Source organism: Pimephales promelas, chromosome 5 (genome assembly GCF_988280905.1).
Source record: "Pimephales promelas chromosome 5, fPimPro1.hap1.1, whole genome shotgun sequence".
Taxonomy (NCBI): Eukaryota; Metazoa; Chordata; class Actinopteri; order Cypriniformes; family Leuciscidae; genus Pimephales; species Pimephales promelas.
In genome coordinates, this window is record NC_142773.1 from 1,891,440 (window position 1) to 1,902,766 (window position 11,327).

General features: G+C 39.7%; 2 long non-coding RNA genes across 2 annotated transcripts; both read right to left on the minus strand.

The window, feature by feature from the left end:
• Positions 1 to 395: 395 nt before the first annotated feature.
• LOC148978809 (uncharacterized) lies at positions 396 to 1,296 on the minus strand. Its single transcript, XR_016168437.1, has 3 exons — positions 1,002 to 1,296; positions 796 to 869; positions 396 to 714 (listed from the first exon to the last, which is right to left on the minus strand). It is a non-coding gene; the product is annotated as an uncharacterized LOC148978809 (long non-coding RNA).
• Positions 1,297 to 8,970: 7,674 nt separating this feature from the next.
• Positions 8,971 to 9,617, minus strand: LOC148978810 (uncharacterized). The gene is made up of 3 exons (XR_016168614.1): positions 9,323 to 9,617; positions 9,117 to 9,190; positions 8,971 to 9,035 (listed from the first exon to the last, which is right to left on the minus strand). It is a non-coding gene; the product is annotated as an uncharacterized LOC148978810 (long non-coding RNA).
• Positions 9,618 to 11,327: the final 1,710 nt, after the last annotated feature.

Consider the following 11,327-nt stretch of genomic DNA (forward strand, 5'->3'; position numbering starts at 1 on the left):
TTACTCACTCAAAATTATATGTAAGTGTGAACTCGTGAAATGAAGTTTTGTTAATAACTAAGTTCGGGAGGAGCACGTTCAGATAATTAACACGAGTGGACGGCAATCAGCAATCAGCAACCAATGATAAGAGGGTATATATAGACTCAGCAGTCTTACCTCGATCCATTGGCAGTTTGCAGCATCCCTCCTCCACCCCTTCTCCACACTCCTAGTCCTGCACACTCCTCTTTCTAAAAAATCACTTGCATACGGGGGGAGTACTCTGGGTTCGGGCAGAATTCCGAGCACGGAGCCCTCCCTCCGGACAGCACGCCAAATACGCATTGAATCTTACTCACTCAAAATTATATGTAAGTGTGAACTCGTGAAACAAATGCATTATACAAGTCAACAACACATGAAACAAAGCTTTATTCAAACTACAAGCATGTATTTACAGCCGCTGAACACCACATCATGCCGACTCAACACAGCGGTTCCCATTCTGCAGCTTTATTCTGATGAATTCACCAGAGGGGACTGTGCCTTCTTCCCAGAGCTTGTTGTTGTGCTGCGCTTCACAATCTGAGGCAATAAGGGCAGGTGGAGAGATCGAGGGTCTCGTAAAGGCAGGTGGAGAGATGGAGGGACTCATCCATGGCACCACTTCCAGGATGCACCTCTGGGCTCCTCATCCTCAGTGCTCACACCAGTCTGCAGACATTTCAGATCCTACAAAAATGCACAAACATTATACAAAAGCAGTCATTTTAACACAATGTCATTTGATTTATCTATTAAAAATAACCTTACTTTATATTTGAGTAAAATCCCTAAAACAAATGCTGCCATCATCTTTCCTTGCAGGTCCTGCTCCACCACAAAAGCTATGCAGCAAATGCACAGAAATCAAGAATCAGAAAAGTGTTGTAATTTCTCTACTTGAATTTACAATAATTCAAATAAACTACAATTTAAGATTGAATAGATTTTGATATCCATTTCTGTAGTATACTCACCCAAAGCCTTTGATGACAGCATTCAGCATCATGAGCCTCTCTCCACCGGATAAACACACACGTGTTCTTCTGTCCTTGTAACATACAGACAAGATTCACAATACGAGCTCAACACTGAATTTACATGCTGAGGTTGATGTGTTAACTCACTTTTAATCCAACTTAAATGTTCCTTAATATATCAACACTAATAAGGGACAAATTAAATATAACATATTTAGTTACTTTATAGATTTGTTTATTTACCGTATTTACAGCACATTTGTCTAATGTAAGTAGTGTTGACAACAGTGAATTATCCTTCATAAATCATAATAGCACACATAACGTTACATCACTCAGATGTATTTTTCATGTTGGGATGTGCTCATCTGCAATACTTAAACAATATTTTTTTTCAGATATAAATAGACATTTTAAATAAGCGTGTTTAAGATGTAATGTTATATGGTTATGTAAATCCATTTTAGAAACTTACGTGTAGCCTACTTACTGGAGCTCCCCTGTTTAACTAACTAATAAAACATGTGTTTGCAGCAAAATCACAACTATACTATACTGTCTAAGTCCTTTAGACCTTCAACAGTTAAAACGTTTACTCTATAGTAGTTTAACGCATACGATTTAAACACAAGGAACCGTGTTTACTCACATTTGAAAACCCCCTGCTTCGCTGATCTCCGCGATGTTGATAATGACGAATGCTCTCCCGTGGCGTCCTGGGATAGAAGAGTATCCATCGGATGAACACTCAAAAATCTTGGCGAAAGCAGAAGATCATCCGGGAACTTCTCGCCTACTCTTTTATGAGTACTGAGGTTTCGGACATACTACTCCTTTCAAATACTGTTTTCCCCTACTATATAGTACGAAAGTAGGAATATTCGGACGTACTATAAGTATACGTATGCCCGAATCTCGCGATAATTAGTACGTCACTCTGGTAATTCTCGCCTACTCTTTATGGATACTAAGGATTCGGACATACTTATTCACTCGCCTACTGCTTTTTCCCTACTGTATAGTAGGGAAGTATGCGGTTTCGGACGCAGCCTATGTCTCATGGCCCTCTATCAGAATCCAGAGTTTTGAGAAGATTGGGGATACTTAATTTTTCGCCCCAAAAAAAAAACCGTAAGGGGTAACACTGTCGTTTTTTTTTCTGGTCGAAATTTAGAATTTCGATATCTCAGCTCTGGAAGGGTTTAGAGCCTCCATTGTTGCACTCAGGTCTAAGTCTCATGGCCCTCTATCTGAATCCAGAGTTTTGAGAAGATTGGGGATACTTAATTTTTCGCCCCAAAAAAAAACCGTAAGGGGTAACACTGTCGTTTTTTTTTCTGGTCGAAATTTAGAATTTCGATATCTCAGCTCTGGAAGGGTCTAGAGCCTCCATTGTTGCACTCAGATCTAAGTCTCATGGCCCTCTATCAGAATCCAGAGTTTTGAGAAGATTGGGGATACTTAATTTTTCGCCCAAAAAAAAACCGAAAGGGGTAACACTGTCGTTTTTTTTTCTGGTCGAAATTTTTAATTTCGATATCTCAGCTCTGGAAGGGTCTAGAGCCTCCATTGTTGCACTCAGGTCTAAGTCTCATGGCCCTCTATCAGAATCCAGAGTTTTGAGAAGATTGGGGATACTTAATTTTTCACCCAAAAAAAAAAACGTAAGGGGTAACACTGTCGGTTTTTTTTTCGGGTCGAAATTTTGATTTTCGATATCTCAGCTCTGGAAGGGTCTAGAGCCTCCATTTTTGCGCTCAGGTGTAAGTCTCAGTGCCCTCTATCAGAATCCAAAGTTTCGAGAAGATTGGGGACACTTGATTTTTCGCCCCCCAAAAACAAAACGTAAGGGGTAACACTGTCGTTTTTTTTTTCGGGTCGAAATTTTGAGTTTCGATATCTCAGCTCTGAAAGGGTCTAGAGCCTCCATTTTTGCGCTCAGGTGTAAGTCTCAGTGCCCTCTATCAGAATCCAGAGTTTCTAGAAGATTGGGGATACTTGATTTTTCGCCCAAAAAAAAAAAACGTAAGGGGTAACACTGTCGTTTTTTTTTTCGGGTCGAAATTTTGAGTTTCGATATCTCAGCTCTGGAAGGGTCTAGAGCCTCCATTTTTGCGCTCAGGTGTAAGTCTAAGTGCCCTCTATCAGAATCCAGAGTGTCGAGAAGATTGGTGATACTTGATTTTTCGCCCAAAAAAAAAAAACGTAAGGGGTAACACTGTCGTTTTTTTTTCGGGTCAAAATTTTGAGTTTCGAAATCTCAGCTCTGGAAGGGTCTAGAGCCTCCATTTTTGCGCTCAGGTGTAAGTCTCAGTGCCCTCTATCAGAATCCAGAGTTTCGAGAAGATTGGGGATACTTGATTTTTCACCCCAAAAAAAAAAACGTAAGGGGTAACACTGTCGTTTTTTTTTCGGGTCGAAATTTTGAGTTTCGATATCTCAGCTCTGGAAGGGTCTAGAGCCTCCATTTTTGCGCTCAGGTGTAAGTCTCAGTGCCCTCTATCAGAATCCAGAGTTTCGAGAAGATTGGGGATACTTGATTTTTCGCCCAAAAAAAAAAAACGTAAGGGGTAACACTGTCGTTTTTTTTTCGGGTCGAAATTTTGAGTTTCGATATCTCAGCTCTAAAAGGGTCTAGAGCCTCCATTTTTGCGCTCAAGTGTAAGTCTCAGTGCCCTCTATCAGAATCCAGAGTTTCGAGAAGATTGGGGATACTTGATTTTTCGCCCCCCAAAAAAAAAAACGTAAGGGGTAACACTCGTTTTTTTTTTCGGGTCGAAATTTTGAGTTTCGATATCTCAGCTCTGAAAGGGTCTAGAGCCTCCATTTTTGCGCTCAGGTCTAAGTCTCAGTGCCCTCTATCAGAATCCAGAGTTTTGAGAAGATTGGGGATACTTGATTTTTCGCCCCAAAAAAAAAAAACGTAAGGGGTAACACTGTCGTTTTTTTTTTCGGATCGAAATTTTGAGTTTCGATATCTCAGCTCTGGAAGGGTCTAGAGTCTCCATTTTTGCGCTCAGGTGTAAGTCTCAGTGCCCTCTATCAGAATCCAGAGTTTTGAGAAGATTGGGGATACTTGATTTTTCGCCCCGCAAAAAAAAACGTAAGGGGTAACACTGTCGTTTTTTTTTTCGGGTCGAAATTTTGAGTTTCGATATCTCAGCTCTGGAAGGGTCTAGAGCCTCCATTTTGTGCTCAGGTGTAAGTCTCAGTACCCTCTATCAGAATCCAGAGTTTCAAGAAGATTGGGGATACTTGATTTTTCGCCCCAAAAAAAAAAACGTAAGGGGTAACACTGTCGTTTTTTTTTCGGGTCGAAATTTTGAGTTTCGATATCTCAGCTCTGGAAGGGTCTAGAGCCTCCATTTTTGCGCTCAGGTGTAAGTCTCAGTGCCTTCTATCAGAATCCAGAGTTTCGAGAAGATTGGGGATACTTGATTTTTCGCCCCAAAAAAAAAACGTAAGGGGTAACACTGTCGTTTTTTTTTTCGGGTCGAAATTTTGAGTTTCGATATCTCAGCTCTGAAAGGGTCTAGAGCCTCCATTTTTGCGCTCAGGTGTAAGTCTCAGTGCCCTCTATCAGAATCCAAAGTTTCGAGAAGATTGGGGACACTTGATTTTTCGCCCCCCAAAAACAAAACGTAAGGGGTAACACTGTCGTTTTTTTTTTCGGGTCGAAATTTTGAGTTTCGATATCTCAGCTCTGAAAGGGTCTAGAGCCTCCATTTTTGCGCTCAGGTGTAAGTCTCAGTGCCCTCTATCAGAATCCAGAGTTTCTAGAAGATTGGGGATACTTGATTTTTCGCCCAAAAAAAAAAAAACGTAAGGGGTAACACTGTCGTTTTTTTTTTCGGGTCGAAATTTTGAGTTTCGATATCTCAGCTCTGGAAGGGTCTAGAGCCTCCATTTTTGCGCTCAGGTGTAAGTCTAAGTGCCCTCTATCAGAATCCAGAGTGTCGAGAAGATTGGTGATACTTGATTTTTCGCCCAAAAAAAAAAAAACGTAAGGGGTAACACTGTCGTTTTTTTTTCGGGTCAAAATTTTGAGTTTCGAAATCTCAGCTCTGGAAGGGTCTAGAGCCTCCATTTTTGCGCTCAGGTGTAAGTCTCAGTGCCCTCTATCAGAATCCAGAGTTTCGAGAAGATTGGGGATACTTGATTTTTCACCCCAAAAAAAAAAACGTAAGGGGTAACACTGTCGTTTTTTTTTCGGGTCGAAATTTTGAGTTTCGATATCTCAGCTCTGGAAGGGTCTAGAGCCTCCATTTTTGCGCTCAGGTGTAAGTCTCAGTGCCCTCTATCAGAATCCAGAGTTTCGAGAAGATTGGGGATACTTGATTTTTCGCCCAAAAAAAAAAAAACGTAAGGGGTAACACTGTCGTTTTTTTTTCGGGTCGAAATTTTGAGTTTCGATATCTCAGCTCTAAAAGGGTCTAGAGCCTCCATTTTTGCGCTCAAGTGTAAGTCTCAGTGCCCTCTATCAGAATCCAGAGTTTCGAGAAGATTGGGGATACTTGATTTTTCGCCCCCCAAAAAAAAAAACGTAAGGGGTAACACTCGTTTTTTTTTTCGGGTCGAAATTTTGAGTTTCGATATCTCAGCTCTGAAAGGGTCTAGAGCCTCCATTTTTGCGCTCAGGTCTAAGTCTCAGTGCCCTCTATCAGAATCCAGAGTTTCGAGAAGATTGGGGATACTTGATTTTTCGCCCCAAAAAAAAAAAACGTAAGGGGTAACACTGTCGTTTTTTTTTTCGGATCGAAATTTTGAGTTTCGATATCTCAGCTCTGGAAGGGTCTAGAGTCTCCATTTTTGCGCTCAGGTGTAAGTCTCAGTGCCCTCTATCAGAATCCAGAGTTTTGAGAAGATTGGGGATACTTGATTTTTCGCCCCGCAAAAAAAAACGTAAGGGGTAACACTGTCGTTTTTTTTTTCGGGTCGAAATTTTGAGTTTCGATATCTCAGCTCTGGAAGGGTCTAGAGCCTCCATTTTGTGCTCAGGTGTAAGTCTCAGTACCCTCTATCAGAATCCAGAGTTTCAAGAAGATTGGGGATACTTGATTTTTCGCCCCAAAAAAAAAAACGTAAGGGGTAACACTGTCGTTTTTTTTTCGGGTCGAAATTTTGAGTTTCGATATCTCAGCTCTGGAAGGGTCTAGAGCCTCCATTTTTGCGCTCAGGTGTAAGTCTCAGTGCCTTCTATCAGAATCCAGAGTTTCGAGAAGATTGGGGATACTTGATTTTTCGCCCCAAAAAAAAAACGTAAGGGGTAACACTGTCGTTTTTTTTTTCGGGTCGAAATTTTGAGTTTCGATATCTCAGCTCTGAAAGGGTCTAGAGCCTCCATTTTTGCACTCAGGTTTAAGTCTCATGGCCCTCTATCAGAATCCAGAGTTTTGAGAACATTGGAGAATCTTCATTTTTTTCGCCGAAAGAAAAAAAAAACTAAAGGGGTACCACTGTCGTTTTTTTTCGGGTCGAAATTTTGAGTTTCGATGTCTCAGCTCTGGAAGGGTCTAGAGCCTCCATTTTTGCACTCAGGTCTAAGGCTCACGGCCCTCTATCAGAATCCAGAGTTTTGAGAAGATTGGGGATACTTAATTTTTCGCCCAAAGAAAAAAAACGTAAGGGGTAACACTCTCGTTTTTTTTCTGGTCGAAATGTTGAATTTCGATATCTCAGCTCTGGAAGGGTCTAGAGCCTCCATTGTTGCACTCAGGTCTAAGTCTCATGGCCCTCTATCAGAATCCAGCGTTTTGAGAAGATTGGGGATACTTAATTTTTCGCCCAAAGAAAAAAACGTAAGGGGTAACACTGTCGTTTTTTTTTCGGGTCGAAATTTTGATTTTCGATATCTCAGCTCTGGAAGGGTCTAGAGCCTCCATTGTTGCACCCAGGTCTACGTCTCATGGCCCTCTATCAGAATCCAGAGTTTTGAGAAGATTGGGGATACTTAAATTTTCGCACAAAAAAAAAACGTAAGGGGTAACACTGTCGTTTTTTTTTTTCTTGTCGAAATTTTGAATTTCGATATCTCAGCTCTGGAAGGGTCTAGAGCCTCCATTGTTGCACTCAGGTCTATGTCTCATGGCCCTCTATCAGAATCCAGAGTTTCGAGAAGATTGGGGATACTTGATTTTTCACCCCAAAAAAAAAAACGTAAGGGGTAAGTTTTTTTTTCGGGTCGAAGTTTTGAGCTTCGATATCTCAGCTCTGGAAGGGTCTAGAGCCTCCATTTTTGCGCTCAGGTGTAAGTCTCAGTGCCTTCTATCAGAATCCAGAGTTTCGAGAAGATTGGGGATACTTGATTTTTCGCCCCAAAAAAAAAACGTAAGGGGTAACACTGTCGTGTTTTTTTTTCGGGTCGAAATTTTGAATTTCGATATCTCAGCTCTGGAAGGGTCTAAGAGCCTCCATTGTTGCACTCAGGTCTTTGGCTGCGTCCAAAACCGCATACTCAATGAGTAGGTACTTAATTTCAATAAGTACTTACTCAACGAGCGCTAAAAGAGTAGGTACTTTATAGCCAAATCTCGTTGAGTATGAATGAGAACCGGACATCTGCCATGTTGACGTTATCATGTGACCTACTACGACGCGTTATCATCATATCACAAGCGCAAAGAAATGAACAGCGACACATTTAATTCTTCTATCTATAAATATCTTGACATTGATGAAACTTGCTCATTTTGTTGTGGTATTGTTGAAGAAACTGCTGGCCATTCATTTTGTGAATACATTTAAGGTTGATTTAAGTTGTTATAGCTATTTTAAACCCTAATGTAACCCACAGTGTTATTCTTATAACGATATTTTTGTTAAGAAACCCCCAAATCGTCACCTCTTGAATATATGTTGTTAATTTCTTTATTTTATACCCAAAACGTTTCTCCTTTAAGTTTTCCTCCTTTTCTTGATGAATTTACCTCGTTTCATCCCTCAGACCTATAACAACAACAACAACAACAAAACAACAACATTTTTCATGTATCATGAAGAACTATTTAAAGATATTTAGCCTTGTTATTGTTCCTTTTTCCTGTATTATGATGTAAACAAACCAATGATCTTTATGTTTTCTGTTTTGTCATTATGACTATTATGGTATCTTTCCATGATCTTGTATGTAATACGTTTATAAGTTTAAATTATATGAGCGACAGGTGTACTAACACTTCATAACATCAGTGACTCGACAGCACAACCTAGAACAGTTTTCCTCTGCGTTTGTAATGTCTGCACAAAGGAGACGGGCAGCTGCTCGAAGATCTCTTTTGGAGAAAACTGTTGATTTTATACTCGAAAAATGTAAGTATCACTCCTTAAAAATTAATATTACCTCAGAATGAATTGCATTGTTAGCCCACCCCAAAACTTAAACAAAATAAGAATATTAAATGCTGACCAATACTTAATTATATAACTTTTTTATATACTAAAAATATAATTTAATATAACAAGCAAAATGTAATTTGTTTTGTCTTATGACAGTTATGCATGAATACATTTATATTCATAAATGCAGTGAAACATCTCAATTATCAGTCAATCGATGAATTAATGGATACATTAATTAAATAATTAAATTTTATATACTGACAACAATAATAAAAATGAATAAATGAGTAAAAGAACAAATAAAAGTAACCATCACAATAAACAAATGCATTATACAAGTCAACAACACATGAAACAAAGCTTTATTCAAACTACAAGCATGTATTTACAGCCGCTTAACACCACATCATGCCGACTCAACACAGCGGTTCCCATTCTGCAGCTTTATTCTGATGAATTCACCAGAGGGGACTGTGCCTTCTTCCCAGAGCTTGTTGTTGTGCTGCGCTTCACAATCTGAGGCAATAAGGGCAGGTGGAGAGATCGAGGGTCTCGTAAAGGCAGGTGGAGAGATGGAGGGACTCATAAGGGCAGGTGAAGAGATGGAGGGACTTATCCATGGCACCGTTTCCAGGATGCACCTCTGGGCTCCTCATCCTCAGTGCTCACACCAGTCTGCAGACATTTCAGATCCTACAAAAATGCACAAACATTATACAAAAGCAGTCATTTTAACACAATGTCATTTGATTTATCTATTAAAAATAACCTTACTTTATATTTGAGTAAAATCCCTAAAACAAATGCTGCCATCATCTTTCCTTGCAGGTCCTGCTCCACCACAAAAGCTATGCAGCAAATGCACAGAAATCAAGAATCAGAAAAGTGTTGTAATTTCTCTACTTGAATTTACAATAATTCAAATAAACTACAATTTAAGATTGAATAGATTTTGATATCCATTTCTGTAGTATACTCACCCAAAGCCTTTGATGACAGCATTCAGCATCATGAGCCTCTCTCCACCGGATAAACACACACGTGTTCTTCTGTCCTTGTAACATACAGACAAGATTCACAATACGAGCTCAACACTGAATTTACATGCTGAGGTTGATGTGTTAACTCACTTTTAATCCAACTTAAATGTTCCTTAATATATCAACACTAATAAGGGACAAATTAAATATAACATATTTAGTTACTTTATAGATTTGTTTATTTACCGTATTTACAGCACATTTGTCTAATGTAAGTAGTGTTGACAACAGTGAATTATCCTTCATAAATCATAATAGCACACATAACGTTACATCACTCAGATGTATTTTTCATTTTGGGATGTGCTCATCTGCAATACTTAAACAATATTTTTTTTTCAGATATAAATAGACATTTTAAATAAGCATGTTTAAGATGTAACGTTATATGGTTATGTAAATCCATTTTAGAAACTTACGTGTAGCCTACTTACTGGAGCTCCCCTGTTTAACTAACTAATAAAACATGTGTTTACAGCAAAATCACAACTATACTATACTGTCTAAGTCCTTTAGACCTTCAACAGTTAAAACGTTTACTCTATAGTAGTTTAACGCATACGATTTAAACACAAGGAACCGTGTTTACTCACATTTGAAAACCCCTTGCTTCGCTGATCTCCGCGATGTTGATAATGACGAATGCTCTCCCGTGGCCTCCTGGGATAGAAGAGTATCCATCGGATGAACACTCAAAAATCTTGGCGAAAGCAGGAGATCATCCGGGAACTTCTCGCCTACTCTTTTATGAGTACTGAGGTTTCGGACATACTACTCCTTTCAAATACTGTTTTCCCCTACTATATAGTACGAAAGTAGGAATATTCGGACGTACTATAAGTATACGTATGCCCGAATCTCGCGATAATTAGTACGTCACTCTGGTAATTCTCGCCTACTCTTTATGGATACTAAGGATTCGGACATACTTATTCACTCGCCTACTGCTTTTTCCCTACTGTATAGTAGGGAAGTATGCGGTTTCGGACGCAGCCTATGTCTCATGGCCCTCTATCAGAATCCAGAGTTTTGAGAAGATTGGGGATACTTAATTTTTCGCCCCAAAAAAAAAACCGTAAGGGGTAACACTGTCGTTTTTTTTTCGGGTCGAAATTTTGAGTTTCGATATCTCAGCTCTGGAAGGGTCTAGAGCCTCCATTTTTGCGCTCAGGTGTAAGTCTCAGTGCCCTCTATCAGAATCCAGAGTTTCGAGAAGATTGGTGATACTTGATTTTTCGCCCAAAAAAAAAAACGTAAGGGGTAACACTGTCGTTTTTTTTTCGGGTCGAAATTTTGAGTTTCGATATCTCAGCTCTGAAAGGGTCTAGAGCCTCTATTTTTGCGCTCAGGTGTAAGTCTCAGTGCCCTCTATCAGAATCCAGAGTTTCGAGAAGATTGGGGATACTTGATTTTTCGCCCCAAAAAAAAAACGTAAGGGGTAACACTGTCGTTTTTTTTTCGGGTCGAAATTTTGAGTTTCGATATCTCAGCTCTGGAAGGGTCTAGAGCCTCCATTTTTGCGCTCAGGTGTAAGTCTCAGTGCCTTCTATCAGAATCCAGAGTTTCGAGAAGATTGGGGATACTTGATTTTTCGCCCAAAAAAAAAAAACGTAAGGGGTAACACTGTCGGTTTTTTTTCGGGTCGAAATTTTGAGTTTCGATATCTCAGCTCTGAAAGGGTCTAGAGCCTCCATTTTTGCGCTCAGCTGTAAGTCTCAGTGCCCTCTATCAGAATCCAGAGTTTCGAGAAGATTGGGGATACTTGATTTTTCGCCCAAAAAAAAAAAACGTAAGGGGTAACACTGTCGTTTTTTTTTCGGGTCGAAATTTTGAGTTTCGATATCTCAGCTCTGGAAGGGTCTAGAGCCTCCATTTTTGCGCTCAGGTGTAAGTCTCAGTGCCTTCTATCAGAATCCAGAGTTTCGAGAAGATTGGGGATACTTGA